The following is a 22730-nucleotide window of genomic DNA, read 5'->3' as shown; positions in this document are numbered from 1 at the left end:
GTTATTCAATTATTTTTAGCGGTACGGTAAATGTAGATTTTCTTGTAAAGCAGCTCCCTAAGTTTTGGGAATTTTAAAATCTTGCTCCTCTTATTTTGTTTTACGCCCAATTATTCACACATGTGGTGACAGTGGTGTGGCATTGCCTTTTTGTCACTTCCACGCCACTCCTATATAAACATATTATTATGGATCAATGTAAAGAGAAGTAGCGTGCCATTCACGCTATATGTTTGTATAGGATTGGAAAAAGTCAGCGCCACGCAACCGCCACGTACCTACGCAACATACCACGTCTGTGCCATCGCCACTTCTCAATAATCGGATCTAACTCTAACAGATTATTAAATTAGATTTATTTGTACATTATTTATCTTTTAATTATCTTAGATTAAAATCCCAATATAGTAGGCACTAATTTTAGACTCATTATAGTGGACATCATTACCAAAAATAATTTAAATTTTATTCTTAAAAAAATTCAAATAGAAAAATTGGTTTGTACTATTAAATGTTGAAATATCAAGTTATACTGGAGCAATGAATATAATAGTGATGAGATTTTATACTCACCTCTTTTCCATAGGCCTACAAATATTTTGAACTGTGTTGTTCAAAAGCTGAGTAAAATATTCACAGTATTCTCTACTCAAGTGATATATTCAAAGATCGTAGGCCTAATAACATCGTTTTTGCAGAGAACATGCTTTTGAAACACAAAATCGATTAGGAAAATATAGTATTTCAAAACGTGAGTTCAAGTTTATGAACAGTTCAAATAAATTCAAATTGAGTGAACTATAAGAATAAGAAGCGAATTCACAAATTCCCAAATAATATGAATAACCTAGTTTTTCCAAAGCAACAATGATTTCATAATTTATTATTCCCAACCTAATTTTTATAGAATTATTATTGGGAAAAGCAACAACCTATCAACTACATGAATATACTAAAACAAGTGAAAAAGAGCATGTCAGGAGAATTGAAAATAAATGTTATTTCTGATAATGAAATGTTTCTCATAGTTGATAATGATTTAATATACTATAGTTAGTATAAAATATCATCCAGAGTGTCGTTGTTTAGTTCTTGTAACTTAAATAGATTCGTCAATTATTGTAATAGCCAGCTACTTTTAACCTTTATGAAAGGCTCTTAACCTCAATGCATTATCATAATTTATTCACAGTTCATGATAATATTATCTTATTAAGGAGTGTGAGAACACAAATTATAGAACACAAGTAGATTATAGAATAAACTCACTATTTTCAGCATTTGAAGATGAAAATACTCTTTGAAAGTTTTCACTTATGGTATATTTGTTAGGCCTTATTGAAGCTTTACGAACCAGAGTTGTTAAACTTTTCATTGTGAAGTTGACTGTAGAATAATAAGTAGGTAGTGATCGAACTAGCACTTTACACTGGTTTAGTGTCCGAGTTCGATTGTATTGTGATAACTGGTGTACTTTGAAAAATTCCCATCACATCGAGTCTTATCACAGTGTTACGACGTCAAACTAGACTGGCTGAGAAAAGTCAACAATAGTTAAGTTGATGATAGTTGAAAAATGAATAATCTTTAGACCTTTAGATGCCGAGGGAAAGTTATCTACAAAATTTTATTCGTTTTGTTGGAAAGATGATACTGATTTTATAAGGCGATAGCAGTGAAATACTAATTCCTCCATTTTTGAGTTGTTATATCAGCTTCAAAATAGTTACCGTACCGTACATAACTTGTATAATAAAATCAAAATCAATAAATGAATAATTCTATTCAATTCAACACAAAATACATAAAGAAATCGAAACACAAAAAACACAATCAAAAACAAGTTTCTAATAAAATACAAAAAGGCTTCATGGTGGGGTGTGCTGAAAAGGAAAATAAAGGAGGAAAAATTCCTAGCCAACTATGGTTTCCCATGTAATAGGCAGGTTGAGGGTATAAAAGTCTACTTCTACCACTTTGAAGACCAAATAGGTTATTGTTTATCATTTCGTTTTCATTTAAGAAAGAAAAATCAGTGTGACCACAAAGCTAATATCGCTTCGCACTGTGCTTGTACTCTGGAATATCTTTAAAAAGTAAAGTTCTGTAATAGTTTTTTCTACAATAATTACTAGTACCTTAATATTTTGAAGACAGGGCCGGTTTCATTTAATTATACCATTATCAAGTGTCCAAAACTTCTGTAATTGCTTTAAATTTTTCATAGTATAGTGAAGTGTTAAACTTAAATATTTAACACAGAGATTCAACATGATAAGCAATTGAATAATGAAAAATAAAATTCTATTGCTATTGCATTCGGAATAATATTAGTAATGAAATCATAGTCAATTTGGATTGGTGATAGGAGAACACCTAAATGGATTAAGAGAAGAATAAGCAAATTTAATCACTAGTTGAGAATTATATAGGCCTATCTATGATTAAAAATGTCTGATTGACACTTTCACAAGAATGCAAAAATGATAAGTTTTGAAGATTACAAGTATTGTTAATAAATACATACTTCTCACCCTATTAGCTTATAGAAGGGATGTCTATGTAAATCATGAATGGTTACACACTAAATTTCCAAACAAGTCTAAATAAATAGAATATTTCATTAAAAAAGGCTATTTAAGAGTTGAGGTTGAATAAAATCAATATGTTATTGTACAAAATCGTTCATTAGAATCATTCAACAAATCAATAATTCCTTATTACTAAAAGTCAACATTTCCTCACTGTTACATTAAGATTAGCGCAATTTTAAGAATGATTTGATAAGTATCTATAATGGAATTCACGTTTTGAATGCATCTGTTAAACATTGGTTTCCTATGAAAATCCACAGACTTTACAATCTTTAATTTAAAATGTAAAATAGACCTAGGAGAATTTAAAATTATTGGAATTTTAAATTCAAAATTTAAAGCAGTATTGAAAACTGTTCAAAAGATTCAAAGGTATTTAATAGTGTTCTTTGTTTTAAATGTTATTTTAAAAAAATGCAGTTTAAAGGTACAAATTTGTAGCCTAGCTATTGTGAGTTTCTCTTAAAATAGTAAACGCAACATTGGAGATGGAATGAGAATAAATGTGAATCAGCCAGAGAATAAAAATAACAATAAATGACATGTATTGATATTTGTTGTTTAATTTTGATCAGTGTTCAAGACTGATTTCAACTGCTTGCTTTCAACACTGATTTCATACTCTTCCTTAGATATGGCATCACTTTATTATTGTATTATGAAATATTTTTTGTAACATTGAAAATGCTTGAATAATATTGCTTGTAATGTTAGGAAAAATAATGAAAAATGTTACACTAAATATTATCAAGTTAACTTGAGAGAATTGTTTTTGTAATTCAAACTTGTCGATCTTGTACCGCCAAAACAAAATTTTAAACTTGCCGCCTTTTAATGTCAATAAATCAGGTTGAATAAATGAACTCGATTGAATTGTAACAATAGTTTATTTAATTTTTTATAAAGTTTTGACATTGTACAAATTAAATAACCAGATTATAACTTAAAATGTAACTTTTATTTGATTGATACATTGAATTATATAACTCAGATTTCAGTAGCATTGAGATTTAGTTGCTCTAGGTAGAGGAAGTTCATAATATATCCTGTTTGATCTGTACCTTTTTTACCTGAGATTTCCACAAGATAGAACAAAAAATTTGGTTGCTCACATTTATTGGTAAAATTTTAATTAATAGCTTATTATTTCATTTATTTGTTCAAATAAACATAAAGTAGAAAATTTGTTTATTAATGTAACTTTTGAAAGTGTCAATTTATATTTTTTAAGGTGATTAAAATTAAAAGTGGAATCTTGGGTAAATTCACGTGAGTAGAAATTTTAATTAATCTCATCTATTTGAGAAAATCAGTAAAATTTGTTTATTATTTTAAAAATTGGGTCTTGTTAAAAAGAAAACATAATTCAGAGAATAGGTTTGGTAGTAATAAGTTTCTATTTTATTGTTTAACATTCCTTTATTTTGTAAACTTGAAAAGTTTTCAATAAAAGTAATCAGATGCAATGTATTTTATTTATTGCCAACGCATTATCAACTTAATGAAAATGGTAAATTTGTTAGTTTAGGATCCAGAGTAGAATGATGAATATTTTTATTAGACAAGAGGCAAAATCCTTCTTGGAAAATAAAAGTATCAAATGATTCTATCTCTGAAGTGGGGTTTCGGTGCGGATACAATCAAAGTAACCACACACGAAACGCTCCATGCTTTACTGAACAAATAATTTCGCATTTATATGTATAAGTAATTTTGTTTATGCATAAGACATATAACTTGGAAAAATATAAAAACACAGAAGAAAAATTATTACTAATCAATTATATTTTAGAGAGCTACAATATAAATTATTCATATAAATACTGATCATGAATAAAGAATCTAAAGAAGCTTCTCACAACAGCTTTCTTTTCAACAGTGAATTATCATGCTTTTATTTTACAAAAGTAGTAAAGTACTCGAAGAATGTTCTCTAAAAATGTTAAATATTAAGATTAAATAGAAGAATGATGATTGTCAGGACCACTTATTCATTAAAACATTTTTGAAAAATTATTTTCAGTTGTTACACCATTGTTACACAATCCACCAAAGTACCTGGCCATGAAGGGGAAATAAAAAGAACCTTATGAGACAAACAACGGATCTGATATATAGATTCTAGTTCATTAATAATTCGATGGGCTACAGTTCAATAGGGCTAAAACTCAAAATAGTGTATTTTCAGTTATTCACAAATTCTTGTTCAGAATTCGATTCTCTTCCACAGAGAATTCTCTTCCTTTCTTTCCTTTTACTTTGTGTCTCTTCATAGTTCAATACAGACACAACTCAAAATCTGTCTCTGTAAATAGAGACATCAAATAAGAAAGCTTCATGGAATCTTTCAACATTCTTCTAACAGATTATTCAATATAGCAGCATATCTAATAGTGCTGCGTTGGATAATATCGCTCACTTATTTCAAAATCGAAAACCGTCATATCTTAAAAATAGTCAAAATCGAGTTAAGACCATTTCTGGACTCTCTAGAAGCAGTAGTTTATTGGAAAAATACAATCATAACTCTAACTCAATAAGACGCGGCTGGAGGGCAGAGGTGTCTTTTTCGCATTTTTCAATGTTGCTCCATGTTGTAACTCTATTAGTTATTATTTTAATTTTCCTCCAATTTTTCAAAGCCTCCACAGTTTGAAAAAAATTACGAATTAATTAAAATATTCTCGACTATTTTTTCAATACGGCTCCAAAAAGTTTTTCAAGTGCTATAGGCTAGTGAAAAACTTCCCATTCTGAATCATTAATATCAAGCTGAATTTCAGTGAAAAACGTCATTTTTGTAACATTTTATTTTGTGAGTTCTAATGTTTCAAGTGTTCTAATCAAATTTGATTACATACATTTATTTTAGTATGCTGGTCACAATTTTTGAATTAATATAAAAGACATTTGGGCCATAGATTATGCTGGAAACTTGAAACTCTACAGTTATAACAAAAGACATATGTAAAAAAAATACCTCCAGTCTGAATGATTCTAATAATATATTATATATATATATATATATATTATATATATATATATATATATATAATATATATATATATATATAACAAAACAAAATGGAACAAAAATTGTGCATTTTCTTTGAAGCAATTTTATTTGCAAAACCATTATTTTCAAATCAATTCTTGTTTTTTCAATGCGTTATTAAGAAAAAAATGAAAGAAATTTAAGCCTACATTAAATTTTATCAACTATACTAGTAGTTCTGTGAACAGTAGACCTCACGCAGTATTCTCATCCACAAGTACCTGATTGAAACTATAAACCTTATGGATACAGCATAGACTGGCTTCTCCACACATCTATGTAATCACTTGTCACCTGATTTATGATGAATAATTCTATAGTCTGATTTTTACTCTAATATTGGCGTATGGAGGAGGCTCCTTTTTCCTTTTATATTATCCTTGAAATGCAAAATTTCCAAAAACCTTATATATACGTCGACGCGCAATTAAAAAAGGAACATACCTGTCAAATTTCATGAAAATCTATTACCGCGTTTCGCCGTAAATGCGCAACATTTAAACATTAAGAGAAATCCAAACCGTCGACTTGAATCTTAGACCTCACTTCGCTCGGTCAATAGCAACTATAGCCTAAATTAAATTTTACAAACTGATTAACAGATAACTATCAACCATTGATTATCCACATAATTTTGGTTATACAAAACTTTCTTGGTTGAAAGGAGTTTTCACAGTATATCTATTCCATTTATTCGACAAACAACCGGCATGAAACTCTACCAAAACTGAAAATGATAAATAATATTCCTTTTATTAGCCCATAAGGGATTAAGTCATGTGCATGAGATAGTTATTTGTGTAAATAGTGTGCAAAGTGAGACTTTGGTGCAACAACAAAAAAAAAAACGTTACTTTCTTGAGTAAACATTCTTCGAATGTTTCTTGAGTGCAACTTTGAGCACATATACACATTAATTTTTTCCTACAGTTACCATTGAATGTAAAAAAGTGATTAATTAGGGATAAAAATTTCCTATTCATCAAATGTTTGTCTGTGAAATTTTGTAGTATTTTTTTTGCTCATGATGAAGGTTGCAATCATTTCACACCAAAATTCTCATAAGTTGATGTGAATAATCATAGTTGTGATATTTAAAATTTATCTCAGACTCAATTATCTTGATATCTCATCTACAGGAAAGTCACCATTCTCAATGTAAAAAATGAGTATAGGCAATACCTACTATTACTAAGTAATAGTAGGTATTGGTATAGGTCATCAACATCAAAAAGGCCTACAATATTTCAGTCAGAGGTTTATTCATAAGCTTATTAATATACAAAAACAGAATGATTATTAATTTTCACATTCTATCAATTTAGATATTCAACCTAAAATTTTTTACCTGAATTAAATTGGAAATAAAATTGATTAAAAATCAATCAATTTTATTCAAATAATAATCAATATAATATAATTATTAGATATTTATATGTATATAAAAGAGAAATGGCACTCACTCACTGACTAACTGATTCTCTCACTCACTCACTCGCAGAACTAAAAATCTACCTGTCCAAAAACGTTCAAATTTGGTATGTATGTTCAGTTGGCCCTTTAGAGGCGCACTAAGAACGGATTTGGAAAAATTTTAACTCTATAAACCTAGCTCCGCAGTGCAGGCTGGTTGCTTGGCTGAATCGGACTAGGCGCTGAGACAGCAAATAATAGCAGCGTTGGTGGGAATGCGAGCGGCCGCAGTAACATCTTCCACCCAGCAATGGTCGGCTTAGTTCCGCCTAGCGGACAGACGAAAGAACAAACCAGTCGGTTATTTGATCCCTCCAGCCAGGCTCAGCCAAGCAGCCGAGACAATAGAACAATGGAGTGGCGGTCTTATTCGCGTTCATCAGCAGTTTTCTTTCTCACGATTATTTTGATTTTTGTGTGTCAATAATAACTCCAGTCACCAGTAAAAAGTTCCCAGAAACGTGGTGTACTACCATATTAATGACTTTTCTTGATGATTTCTAATTATTTAAAAACATTGTTGACATTCTGAGCCTTTAGGCTAAACTTGGGGTCGCTGAGAACGAATCTGCAATCAGAATTTCTCTATCACGAAAAATAACGAAAAAAATCGAGCTGTTGAGCTTCTGGCAACCGTTAACAGTCATCCTGCAATGCGGCCGAAACACTTCCGAGCCAGACACCCATCTCGAATGACAACAACGCCAAGCTGTAAGAAACCATCCTGCACTGCGGCGCTAGGTTAAGAGTGGTTTTTAAGGGTTTAAAGTTCGTCTTTTAGCAAGTATATTCTTCTTATTCCAATCTCTTAATTATAAAATTGAAATGTCCATACCATATATGTTAATATAGAACTATAATCTAGAAAGAGTACCTCTTCGAAACAGTTGTTAACTGGTAACTAAATTAATAAATTTAAGGGTTGGCAATAAGTTGAGTTGACTTTGTTAGGTTGGCACCAAGTTGAAGATTGAAATGCATTTATCGCGGAAAAATTGATTGGGCACTGCTACTTCAATCAGAGCTATTTCTGGGAGTATTATACTATATTACTAGCCCAGTCAATGAAAGTCCAAAAAAGCAGTTTCGATCTGAAAATTAAATAAAAGCTGAATTTCCCACCATCAATAGAACCCTCCCAGAGGGTCATTCTCCCAAAAGTCCCAAGAAATCCCCTTGGAGCTTTCCGCCCCAGCCCCCTAAAACATGAAAAATGCAGGTAAACACGGGAAATCAATTATCTCTGTAGATCATTGATCAGAAACAGTTCTATTATATGCCATTCGATTCGTTACATTATGGACTACAATATTAGTTATATTCATTTTTTCAATAAAATGAGAGCTTTCTTGATAAAATAATATATATGTGAAAATTTAAAGGGTTTGTAATTTGATTTTTTGTTTTCTTCGATTAACTCCGAAACAAGTAGTTTTAAAGGAAAATGAGCCAAATAATTAATGTAGCCACTGTCATTGTAAATCCATTGATGAATATTGTTATGCATTTGTGATTCGATTTGACGCTGTGGAAGGGGAAACAGTCGACGGGGTACGGCGTGGCTGAATCTCTTCACATAGTAAACAGTAGAATGGGCAATGTAAGTGTGACGTAAGCCGTTGCTAAGACGCCATTTTAGTCTCTAAACAAACCGTTGCTATGGAGAGAGAGCATGTTATTCAAATGGGACTAAAACATCCTTACATTTACGAGTATATCATGAAATAATAGATTTCTAAGAGTTGAGACTTTTTTTCAAGTTCTACACACTCAAATCATCATTTTCCAGTATTTATTCAGATCGAATAAATTTTTTTGGGACAGCCAAAGCAGAAAGTCTCATGAAGTAGTGCATAGTACTATGTATGTAGGCTGCTATGGTTAGCCTAGTTGAAGAGAAAGTTAAGTGTCACATGAATTCTTACCTGAAATTTTTAATTATTATTGGTTTTAATACTATATAAGTTTACTTTCACATCATATGCTGGAAGTTTTACAGTCTGCTGTTTCACATTGGAAAATAATGTTTATTTGAAAATGTTACAGTCTGATTTCGATCAAAAATGAAAATGTTTGAAGCAAACAAACATTTTCTTTGTCCTGACTTAAAGTCATTCAGATTCAAATCTATACATAACAATTGATTCCCTTTTCTCCAGGATATTTGTGGGTTTTAAAATTTCGATTTATTGACCGAGCGAAATGAGTTCTAAGATTCAAGTCGACGGCTTCTCTTTATGTTTATATGTTCCGCAATTACGGCGAAACGCAGCAATAGATTACCATGAAATTTGACAGGTATATTCCTTTTTAAATTGTGCCTCGACGTATATACAAGGTTTTTTGAAATTTTTGCATTTTAAGGTTAATACAATAGGTAAAGTCTCCTTCGAACGCCATATTACAGTAAAAATCAGAATAGAATCATCCATAATAATTCAGCTGTTGAGTAGATTTTTAATTGCATGCAATAATGCATATATCAATGTAACTTAGTAAAAATCAGCAGTCGTGTTGACTATTCATTGCATGCAATGACATGCACTTAATAACAATTAATCGGAAGGTATTTTCTCTCGACCTTATCTGCTTTCAACTCGGTCTGACCTGTTGCCAGTAAGTTGAAGGAGATTAGATTTTGATGTTAGCATATTTTTGATACACTAACCCAACAGCCATTAGCCGTTTTCACACCGACATCTTGCCGACACAACATACAAACAGGATTTACTCTTATGGACAGTATGAGACGAGGGTGTTTTATAACTGCGCGAGGTCTACTGTTCATAGAACTACTAGTCCGGATTAAAATGTCGTTTTACCAAAATCATCAAATATTTAATAATTCAATACAATGATACATGTACAAATGTAAAGCTGACTTGCACCGAGGTAGAATCAATTTAATCTTAAATAATTTGAAATATATTTTAAGTTGTTAGGCTTCATTAATTCATTGAACACCTATTTTATCATTATGTGTTATCAGAACCTATTAGAATTATGTAGATTGCCATTAATGAATAAATTGAGTTCCATGTAAATGTATTATTTCTACCAAACTCCAAAAAACTATTTCAATGTGACTTTTAATTGTTCAGTCAATATAAAATAATTTTGATTCTGCAGTAACTTATACATAAGTGATATCAATTAAGAAAGAACAGATTATATACTTCTAGATGAATGGAACAATATTGGAAAGATGTTATCCAACGGTATTGAATACACCCCTGACTGTTACTGTATGGGAGTACCACCAGTAATAATTTACAATATAACTTATAATAATGTAATAACTATATATAAGTTTTCAATTCGTCAAAAGAGTGGTTATAGATAAAATAGTGTACTCAACGGTTATAATCTTCTCCTATCTATATTTTTTCTTCTTATTATTTTCATTTCTTCCTCTTCTTCCTTATTCTTCTGTCCTTTTTCTATTTTCTTCTTCTTCTCGCTTGTTCTTCTTCTCCTCCTTCATCTTCTTCCTCTTCTTCTTTTTCTTCTCCTCTAGCTTTGTCCGGCAAGGACTGATTTGTTTTTGTATTATCGAGTCCCTTTTGTATAAGGTACCAAGAACAATAACAGAGATATTTCCAGGGCTCTAGAGAATAATAATACTAATTCCCTCTGTCCTTTTGCTAAGTTGAAACGTGTAGTAGCAACGTGAGTTGAAATGTATAAGTTGACCTAAATTTTTGAAGGCTGATCTTCGAATTGATAAAATGATAGAAACATGATCACAAGCAAATCCCTAAGAACATAATGGAGATGGAGACTATTCCTTTTAACAGAATCATGTTTCCTCATCATTATCACCATTTTCAAATATACGAGTCGATCCATCCGGCGTATTCACGCATGATGTGTGCAGAAAATCTCACTCACACTGACTGTACAACTGTGAGATAACTATTCTAAGTCAAGGACTCTAAGACTCTCTGTTGTGAGGCCGGGTGATATAATTATTCTCGAGTGACGTTTTCATGTGAAAATTTAGATCTTTCTCCCTAAAAGGTTTTTACCGTGAGCATTATTGTTCTAAAAAAATTTTGTGTATCATTTTGTTTTTATATGTATGTAAATCATGTGTATGTATGTTGAACAATAAAAAAATTGACGTTTCCACCCAGTCACTCTGCGCTTTTATGTTAAACTATCTACCCATTTAAATTGGAACTTTATAACTGTGATTAATTAGACTCGATTCATTTTAACAATTACAAATTATTTCTCAAAAGCTTACATCACATCGAGAGAATTACATCAAATCAAGCACTAGATTTTTATTAATATGATTCCTTGTGATATTCATCGAAGAATAGATATGAAGGGAATAGAAACTTTAAGGGAACCTATTCCACTGGGACAATGAGAATTACTTAACTTCTGATGGAGATTATTATAAATGTTAATAATAAGTGTATATTACATGCGGTTAGATTTTATATATACTCCATATACGTACTGAACTTGAAAATAATAGCCAGTTAATAAAGGTTTTTTCGATCCGAAAATTAAATAAAAGCTGAATCTTCTACCATCGATAGAACCCTCCCAGAGGGTCATTCTCCCAAAAGTCCCAAGAAATCTTCTTGGAGCTTTCCCCCCTAGCACCCCTCAAAGTTGAAAAATGCAGGTAATCACGGAAAATCAATTATCTCTGTACCCATTGATCGGAAACAGCTATGTTATATGCCATTCGATTCGTACATTATGGACTACAATATTAGTTTCATTAATTTTTTCAATAAAATTAACAGTTTTCTTGATAAAATAATATATATGTAAAATTTAGGGTTTGCGTTTTGATTTGATTTTTTTGTTTTCTTCGTTTAACTTCGAAGCAAGTAGTTTTAAAGAAAAATGAGACAATAATTAATGTAGCCACTTTTATTGTAAATCCATTGATGTATACTGTTATGTATTTGCGATCGATTTGACGCCGCGTGGAAGGGGAAACAGTCGACGCGGACGGCGCGGCTGACTCTCTTAGCCATAGTAAACAGCAAACTGGAATCAATTATCTCTGTAACCATTATTCGAAAAAAAATCTATCATATGCCATTCGATTCGTTAATTAAGGACTACAATAATTGCAAACAGTGCAAGTAACATTGATACAAAGCGATACAATGAAAGTCAACATCGATTAATTTAATATTGGACTTATCAAATTTATATTATTTATAAAGCTTATAAAATGTAAAACAACATTTTAAATTCTCTCTACTGGAGCAAAACATCGATAGAAAATAAAGAAGAGCCCATCATAAGCACAATATACTTGTGTACTAGAATTCACTTGAACTAACTCATCACTTCAACCCTTCAATGATCACAATGAACTAGAATGGTATAAAAACCATGGAATTGATAATCAGGTAGACCTACTTTTCAAATAGCTTCACCCAACTAAATCTGTGAATGCTAAGTCATAAGGAATCATGTTCAATAGATTCAATTTGAATGCTTCAAATAGAAAATGATCTATTCTTTGGTGTCCTAATCAAAATCAATTTCAATAAACATTAATCGACATAAAGAAAAGCTTCTGCCAACCTTGTATAGTGAATGACAAGATGCGAGTGGAGGTGAAAAATCGATATGTTAACAAAAATAATAGAAGATGATGAATCGTCTTTCAATTAATCTTATACGGTAGGGTACTTTGTGGTTAATAATGTGAAACACTTTCATGATTTTCCTACCTTTTATGCATGCTTACTCTTCTTAATTTGTATGTTTGCATGGCTTTCATCTTTAGAATCTACTGAATTCTCATATTGGACTGTCTAAATAATATAGATTCAACTAGTAAGAACGGAAGATAAGCTACTTTACAGAGATAATCATAAAGTTTCGACTCAACAAGCCCAATGTATATTATTTTATGCCTCAGCCGTCATATATTTAGTTCAACTGAAGGTATATTATCAACCTGGCTTGAAGAATACTAACTGTAGAAATCAGCAAACACTGCACGCTTTGACTTTTCAGGAAATTTCCACTGTTAACACTATGTAATCTATGATTTATCTCAGTTTTTGACATAACTTATGATAAATTTCAGCATAGAATTATGATCATACACATATTTTAAATATGTATTATATTATGTGATAGTATGAATATTTTATCGGTTGCAAACAATATCTTTGTCTGTCATAGAATGCATGATTTAGCACATCTATAACAACAAAATGATTTTAGAGAATTTAGAGAATTAAAATGTGAAAAATTAGTTTCATCGCATGTCAAAACAATAGAAAAAAATGATTGTTTCGAGCGCCATATTGCGAATAAGATGCAAATTAGAAAGCAGTAGGCCTACTACTGTATTTTACTGTTTACTATGTGAAGAGAATCAGCCACGCCATAACGCGTCGACTGTTCCCCTTCCACAGCGTCAAATCGAATCGCAAATGAATAACAATATACATCAATGGATTCGCAATGAATGTGGCTACATTAATTATTGTGTCAATTTTCTTTAGATTATTTGCTTCGAAGTTAATCGGAGAAATCAAAAATCAAATCAAAAACCCCTAAATTTTACATATATATATATTACTTTATCAAGGAAACTGTTTGATTTATTTAGGAAATGAATACGACTAATATTTTAGTCCATAATGTAACGGATCGAATGACATATGATAGATTTTTTTCCGATTAATGGGTACAGAGATAATTGATTTCAGTTTGCTGTTTACTATGGCTAAGAGAGTCAGCCGCGCCTTTCCGCGTCGACTGTTCCCCTTCCACAGCGTCAAATTGATTCGCAAATACATAACAATATACATCAATGGATTTGCAATGAGAGTGGCTACATTAATATGGGGCTCATTTTTCTTTAAAACTACTTTTTTCGAGGTTAATCGGAGAAAACAAAAAAATCAAATCACAAACCCCCTCAATTTATACATATATATTATTTTATCAAGAAAACTGTAAATTTTATTGGAAAAATGAATAAAACTAATATTGTAATCCATATGTAACGAATCGAATGGCATATAATAGAGCTGTTTCTGATCAATGGATACAGAGATAATTGATTTCCCGTGTTTACCTGCATTTTTCATGTTTTAGGGGGGTGGGGCGGAAAGCTCCAAGGGGATTTTTTGGGACTTTGGGAGAATGACCATCTGGGAGGGTTCTATCGATGGTGGGAATTCAGCTTTTATTTAATTTTCGGATCGAAACTGCTTTTTTGGACCTTCATTGACTGGGCTATAATGATGTGATGTGGGTACTTACTGGCACACTCTTCATCAAAGATGTCTCGTGGCCTGTTGTTTCCCTGGAACAACGTTGCAATATGCACTCCTCAACACGGTAACACCAACAAACGTTGGGTTGGGAAGATGATTATGATTAATAGTGATAAGAAAACTATCAAAAGTTCTATTTGCCATACGAAGTGGCATTGAGGCGCGACTTGCACACTCGCGTACATTACATTTTAAATAGATACGCGTTTGGTCGCTGGAGGTCACCCGATAGAAAAATCCATCGTCAATATGATATAATGTAGTATTGCGGAGCGTTACGATTTCCTTGACCAATTCCATGCCGACTGAATGTGTTTTGTCAACTATGAACTCGCAACGCAAACGCACAGGTAGCATCCTCGTAGAGGGGAGGCAAACAATACTGAACAAAAATCTTTTTTCCAGGAAGGGTACAATATGGAAAACACATGTTAAATATTTCCTGCCGCCAAAGTGCAGTACTTTATACCTGGCACTGGAATTTTTAGAAATAGAAGCATTTGGTTAACTTTGGTTTTACGCTTCAGTGAACATAGTCTATGAGCAGGGTAGTTCTACCTGGACACCACCGATGACAAATTGACCGGGCTTTCCAGAAGTACCTAACGGGAAACATTTTCTTTGTTTCATGGAAGCAAGGCATTGTAATACTGAATGAGTATTTATAGTTCTATGAAGCAAGGCCTTTTGGTTCTAATACCCGAGACGTCAGTCTGCAGATTGTTGTTATGGAATGCACAAAGATAGCATGCCGCTTCTAAAATCTATGGATATGGTTTATGTACTATATATATATATATAATATATATATATATATATATATATATATATATATATAAGATATCACATATCTGTGAGTGTAGCGTAAGGGACACACTATTATTCCTCACCCACCATATAGCATATAATATATCGAACTCTGTCACTCCCACTCAACCACATCACTCTCTTACACATACCCTTTCCTCGGGCTCACTCTCACTCTCTCTCTCTCACACATGATAATGAATTAAAACGCAAATTTCTGTCTTTGACACTAATACCATGCTTTAGTTAGATCAATAATGTTTCAATTGCCATCTAAATCTAGGTGAACCATTTGTAACACATAAACTAATAATTAAAACCACCCTAAATAAACCTTGATTAGTCCCAAACGATATGGTTTTCAGTAACTTTAAGGACATGACAATAAGACAATAATTGTGGGTTGGAAACGTAATTTTGAATATTTATTATAATGAAATATAATCCCATTTTTCTGGTGCTCCAAACTCGTTATTTAATAATAACCTACAGTTTAAGAGCCATCACTGATAAATATGTCACTTAGTATAAATACAGAAGAACAAAAATCATAAACCTTATTCCGGGACACTTTCTCATTAATTCTTAATTCTCGTATAGCCTATGTGTGTGATAAACGAAATTTGAATTTGAAATCACAAATTTTTGAAAAACATACAGTTTTGAATTACGTGCTTATTCTACGAAAATTGAAACCCCTTTCTTAGCTGGCGTCTAGGAATAAGAAATATATTGACCGATAAATACAAACAATTTGGATGTAGATTAGGCGAATAGGCCTTGTCTAAAGAATTCAGCTTATAGTCTGTTATACAATAAATGAGCAATTCAATTCATAACATCTTAGTAGTCATCTTATGAATAGTGTAATCATTCATCAAATCAGTCTTATCAAGTCATAATTATCATCACCCAGTACAATTGAATAAATTAAGTCATACATTGAAAAAAGACATAAACTATTTATAAACTCACAGCACTGAATATCACATTTTCAACAATTTGAAAATTAATTTACGGAACAATAAGCATTTTCATTCAGAATTACATTTAGTGCGTTTTTTAATTCATTCAGAGGCAAGTTCTTCTAATATAAGATAAGGCAGATTATTGAACATGGAGTACACTAGATAGGAATAAATTTCAAGCTCTTACTCAATCTGACATTAGGAGTTACAATACTCTAGTAGTCCAGATAACAGTAGACCTCACTGAACATCCTTTGCAATGTGGTAACGAGAATATTCAGCCATCTACTAGAAATGCTATCTACGAGGAATAAAGTCATTGTAATAATATCAGGGCTTTTTAAAATGTTTGCCAATGGCCCCACTAAGAAATCTGATCAGGCTGGTTGGAGACTTCCAATCAACCATACATTACATTACCTACATTACATTACCAGGGCTACCAGACATTGTTTTGCAGTAGTCGTCAATATACTATATCATAATGGAAAAAGTAGAACTTTGATATGAAAGTAATGAACTCACTCCGCTACAAATAAAATCTATTGGTGTGCTAATCTAAATGTTGCACTACTTCAATCCTGTAAAAATGAATACCGGTATAATACTTATCTGAATTGATGGAATCCCAAGTCCCATTGCGCTTATGATAATTTTAAATGTTACTTTATTAACTCAGTAAGTTCAGAAAGTTATTGCTCAGTTGAATCAGAGCTACGATTAAAAAGATGATTTGGGAATTATCAAGTGGCACATTTTGTTTTTCACTGGGATTTTCATTTTGTAACATGTAGAGACGCTTGTAGAACAACAATCTGTTAAATTTTTATGGGAAAGATTTCATGAGGAAAATGAAGTTTTTCATTGACATTATCATCCGTAACTCGGAACGCCATGATAAATCTTGGCATCTAAAGCTGCGTTTACACCAAAGTTATTAACAAAATGTTAATAACTTAATCCTCACAGATTATTATAGATTGAACGGCACATGAAAAACACATATGTTCATCATGTGTATGATAAGTTATGTTCAATCTAATAGAATCTATAGAATCTATTGGTGTTGACGCAGCTTTACTCTGTGACTGTCTGAAGTTAATATTATATCAATTTGAATTTACAATTCGAGATCGCAGCTTGGAAAAAGAAGAGATGATTAGCTCATAATATCGGGGACCGAGCTTCGCTCATGAGTACAAAAGCATAAACAATTTATTACGAAAGAAGGAATTATAATGAAAAACCATTTTGGCCATGTGGTTTTTTAGAAGCGGTGATGAATAGGTCAGTGGTAGGTTATTTTGCTTTTATATATTCCATTTCATATTCATATTGATTATTCTTTCGGGTCGAGGGTTATATATATACGTATTAGATATATTGGAATAGTTATCTTGGAGTTAGGTAGAAATATATTACATTTGCATAGAACTCAATTTATTTATTTATTTAAGTTATCTTCTATCTAATTCTAATAGGTTACCAACCCATCCCTATCTTATATGATAACCTTCAATCATAATCATATACCTGCATGATTAAAAACAGCAGACATTCAATTTACTAGAACAAATAGTGGAGTGCCTTCAAGTTCAGATGTAGGCAACACGCCTAACTTCTTCCTACATTCGCTACCTTGTCTCTAGACACTGACCTTGCTTCTGTGAAACACCTTGTTCCAGTGGGAACTTGCTTCTGTGAGACTGCCATTTATAGCGCTACTACTTTGGACAGAGACCTTGTCTCTATGAAACTGCTTGTCTCTGTGGGAACTTGTTCCTGTGAGACTGCCATTTATAGAAATACTTGCTCCTGTGAAACTTGTCTCTGTGACACTAATATCGTTCAAAAACACTACTTGTCTCTGTGAGAACTTGTCTCTGTGAAACATCCCCATCAAATTCAAGGAAAACTACAGAAGCTAGATGATTTGGATGAGAAGGTCGACAAATTGAATAGTTCTTTTCGAAAAGAAATAAATGAGATTAAAGTTGAAATCTCCCGCCTAAAGCAAGAAAGTTCAAATAAGGACAGACGAAATGAAGAAAGAGATAGGAAGTTTAACTTGTTGCTTTTCGGTGTTGGAAGTAAAGAGCTTTTCACTAGGAATCAAGAAGTAATAAACATTTTGCGGTTTTTGGTTCCTGATTTCAATGGGAATTTCATCAGAGAATTGTGGAAAACAAACAGGAATAAGGAGAACTAACCTATTATTGTGAAATTCAATTCACTCATAACAAAGAACACGATATTGAGAGGAAAAAGAAAGCTTCAAGAAAAACAAGAATTTAAAAATATTCAAATCAAGGAGGACTTTTCAGTTGAGATAAGGGCTATCAGGAAGGAATTATTCCCACACCTTTTGAGTTTAAAAAAAGAAGGAAGGAAAGTGTTCATGATTGGAGATAAGTTGAAGGTTGATGGTACCCTTCTTTCCCTGGAGGAATTGCAAAAGAGTCAAACTCCTCTAAGCGAGCGAGAAGTGAAGAGGCATCACCGAGTCCAAAGCAAGGAGAATGCAAGGAATCCCGTGATCGTCAGACAAAGAAGAAGGGGAAAAAGTCCAATGAAAACAGCCTTGAAAGATTCCTAACAAAAAATATTGATAAAACTAAAGAAGAAGACCGTCAAAACGAGCAATCGAAGCAAAACGCAAGGAGGATTCAAGAACAGAAGAAACAAAAAACAGGATGAATAGGAAAATGTGCAACCAACAAAAACAAGAGGACAATATCTAAAGTGAGGAATTCAGGAAATAGTTATTAACCAGAACGACTGGTCATCAAGGGGAATCAAGACCAAAACCTCCCAGGTTTAATTATAGGCACACTCAATGTAGGAACACTCAAGACAGAAGATCGACTCATCGAACTAGAGGAAGCATTGAAGGAATCTAGCATTGATATCCTTGGTATAGCACAAGTAAGGAGACACTCCGAAAAAATAATTGAAAGGAGCAGTGGATTCATTTTCTACCATTTTGGTGAAACACCAGGTCATAAAGGTGTTGGATTCCTTGTTAGAAAGGAGTTGAAGACGAAAATTGTAGAGTTCAAAGGTATATCCGAAAGAATAGCATTGCTGAAGTTGAAAACTCAGGGGAAACTGTTTCATATTTACCAAGTTTATGCTCCTACTTCAATGGCTGAGGAAGCTGAGCACGAATCATTTTACAATTCACTCACCGCAGCTCTAAGCAGGGAAAGAAACAATTGGAAACATATAACTTTGATTATTGGTGACTTCAACAGTCAGGTGGGAAAGCAGGAAGAGGGTGAGAGGCTTACAGTAGGGTAATATGGCTATGGGACAAGGAACGAAGCTGGACAAAGACTGGTGGATTTCTGTCAAGAGCAAGGATTAAGAATAGTTAATACATTCTTCAAGAAACGAGCTGGTAAGAAGTGGACTTGGATTTCACCAAATCAATTGTTTAAAAATTGAAATAGATTATGTGCTGACTAGGCACAATGGAATTGTGAAGCAGTTTGAGGTTTCAGGGAGTCTGAAATTTTATACAGATCACAGACTCATATCCATTGAATTGACAAAAGATTGCTTCAAAAGGAGGCCAAAAAGAGAATGGAATGAAGAAGTAGTAGGGAATATTTTCAAAGCAAATGAACAAGGACAATTTGAATTAGAATTGCAGAATTGGCGTGAACAAAGAGGTGTATGTCTGCAAGAAAGCTACAATAGATTGGAAAGCTTCATAAAAAATGCTTTTGAACCTATAATAAGTACAAAGATGAGGAAAATAACCAACTAAAGAATTGATTGTTAAAAGAGAAGAAATGAAGAAGAAAAAGAACAAAAGTTTCCATGAACGAATTGAGTTTAATATGCTTTGCAAATTAGCAAGATACCATATTAGGACATTTGAAGACAGAATTATAAAAAATGTATTGGACACCAGTGGATCAACAAAGAAATTGAGAAAACAATTGTTTGATGGTAAAGAATGGAAAGTTGGAGTCAAAGATAGACGTGGCAGGATTGTAAGGAATAGGAAAGGTATTTCTGAAAATGCTACTGAATTCTTCAGAGAGCTATATCGGGACACATCTGAGAGCGCTGTTGTATTGGAGCAGATTAATTTGCAGGAAGAAGTACCAACAATTGAGGAAAGTGACCTGAAGACAGTTGTAAGTACTTTGAAAAGCAATACCATGGGAGGTGGAGGCGATAGGATAACAAACGAGATGCTGAAAGTACTGTACTCGATCTCTTCAGAAACAATAATCAGTCTGTTTGATAGAATCTTCAGTGAACATTCGGTACCTCAGCAGTGGAAAACATCAGACATAATTCTACTGTTCAAGAAAGGAGATTAATACGACATCAACAACTATCGACCAATAAGCATTTCATCTTGTTTCGGGAAACTCTTCATGAAAATGCTACAATATCGCCTACAACCAATTATGAATGAGCGTCAACCAGTCGAGCAGGCGGGATTTCGAAGTGGATTCTCAACGATTGACCATCTTCAAGCAGTTAGTCAACTCATAGAAAAATGTGAGGAATTCAATATAGGTGTCTACTTGGCCTTTATTGATTATAAAAAGGCATTTGATAGTTTGAAACATGCATTCCTCTTCACGTTGCTTGAAATGATTCCAGCAACCTTCTTGAATATAATAAAGGACGTATATAACAATAGTACAGCACGAGTAATATCAGATTCACCAGGAGAGATCTTCAGCGTGCAGAAAGGTGTGAAACAGGGTGACCCACTCTCGCCGTCTCTCTTCAATGCCGCTCTACAAAACATTTTTAGTGGCCTCAAGTGGGATAGTTATGGTTTGAATATCCAAGGACAATATCTAAATCATTTACGTTTTGCGGATGACATTGTTCTCATCGCCAAATCTCCATTGGAACTAAAAATCATGATAACCAGCTTGGCTGCTGAAAGTGAGAAAGCGGGGCTCATTATAAATCCAGGGAAAACACATCTCATGACTAATAGGGAAACAGTAGACATAACACTTGATGGCTGTTCATTGAATTGGTCAAGAGAGATTATTTATCTAGGACAACTGATTGCTTTCACTGACAGAACCGACAAAGAAGTGAAACGTAGGTGTGCAATTGCATGGAGGAAATATTGGTCATTGAAAAGTATTCTCAAGAATAAGGAGATTAGTACTGTTAAGAAGACACAGATATTAAAGACTTGTGTTTTTCCCGCGCTTATTTACGGCGTTAAAGAAAGCAGTAGCCTACTACAGAAAATAGCAAGAACTCAAACGGCGATGGAAAGAAGTATACTGAACGTAAGGAGGCTAGATAGAGTTAGGAATACATCCATCAAGGCGATAACAAAATTGGACGATGTACTGAAGACTATCAAGACTCTGAAGTGTCACGTCAGGTCACGTCGCTAGATTGGAGGATGGCAGGTGGACGAAGAGTCTAACTTTGTGGAGTCTTTGTCCAGCCCAGCTGGAGGAGAAGAAAAATTGGACGACAGCGATTCTGATGGGAAGACGACATTGTGAAAGTGACTGGGGATAGGTGGGCAGTGTATGCAAAAGATAGAGATAGATGGAGAAACCTGGGAGAGGCCTATGTCCAATAGAGGACCTGGTTTCCACAAATAAAATGATAAGAACATTTTTGCATTTTCTTTTTATTTAATCTTGTATACTAATAATGGAGTTTGGACTATTTGAAAAAAGGTAGCTAATTCAGTAATGTTATTTAATATTTTCAGTTTAGCAAAGATGTTCATTCTTTCTACATATTATTTTGTATTATTGTATAGTGTTGGGAACCAATAAAGGCTTTTATTATTATTATTATTATTATTAACTACATGTTTCCATGCTATAAAGGCTTCAATCCAACGCCTCTTTACCATAGAAAAATGACCTTGGTTTCACCGTTCCATACAGAACTTTTCATGGAACAATAATGTGGTAGTTTTTCTTTGCGGTTTATTACTATTGGGATATATTGCGTTGTCACGTTGGCTCAACTGGCAGTTGGTAATAGTGAATTAACTCAACAAGTGTACAAATGGTTTTGTTCATACATCATTATTAAAGCATTCAGGGATAAGCTAGCTGAATATTGTTGCTTCAAATTAGTTGGTGTATTTTAGTTAGTTTTGCTTCAAAGGCTCAGCTCTGCACACTATTATTTTGCTGAATAATGTCATCATCGGATAGTGCTAAAAATTAGAAACCATATTCTTAGTTTTCCTGTGAAATATACTACGGTAAGAATAGCGGGAAAACAAAAGCATACCTAGACTCAAGATTATGTGTCAAGGCAATGTACAATCTTTCTAAAGCGAAATATCAAATGCAGTTATCAATGTTACATTAAGTTCTTCAATGATAACTTCTCTCTGTCATTTGGTAGACCACAAGTTGACCACATTACATAAATTCAATAATTTATTCTCAATTTTTATTACTTTGATTCAACAACTTGATCGTTCAATATTCTTATTATTCTGATTCAATGAAGTTAAGTTTGATTTTTATTACTTTGATTTAATAAACTGATATGAAATTATATTGAATTTGTCATGTGCATTA

At 32.8% G+C, this 22730-nt stretch overlaps 2 protein-coding genes across 3 annotated transcripts in view; one reads left to right on the top strand and one right to left on the bottom strand.

Moving 5' to 3' along the window:
* The window catches only part of LOC111053183, a 341346-nt gene that overhangs the window by 195897 nt on the left and 122719 nt on the right, over nucleotides 1-22730 (bottom strand). The gene's annotated exons all lie outside the window — the stretch shown is intronic.
* Nucleotides 22241-22730, top strand: part of LOC120353878 — a 28514-nt gene continuing 28024 nt past the window's right edge. For both annotated transcript variants that reach the window (XR_005572665.1, XM_039439259.1), the window contains exon 1: nucleotides 22241-22405. The gene's annotated coding sequence lies outside the window, so the exon portion shown is untranslated. The remainder of the gene's footprint in view (nucleotides 22406-22730) is intronic.

The sequence above is a fragment of the Nilaparvata lugens genome, chromosome 1 (assembly GCF_014356525.2).
Source record: "Nilaparvata lugens isolate BPH chromosome 1, ASM1435652v1, whole genome shotgun sequence".
NCBI lineage: Eukaryota > Metazoa > Arthropoda > Insecta > Hemiptera > Delphacidae > Nilaparvata > Nilaparvata lugens.
The sequence above is the reverse complement of the archived record's forward strand: the minus strand, read 5'-3'. Positions and strand labels throughout refer to the sequence as shown.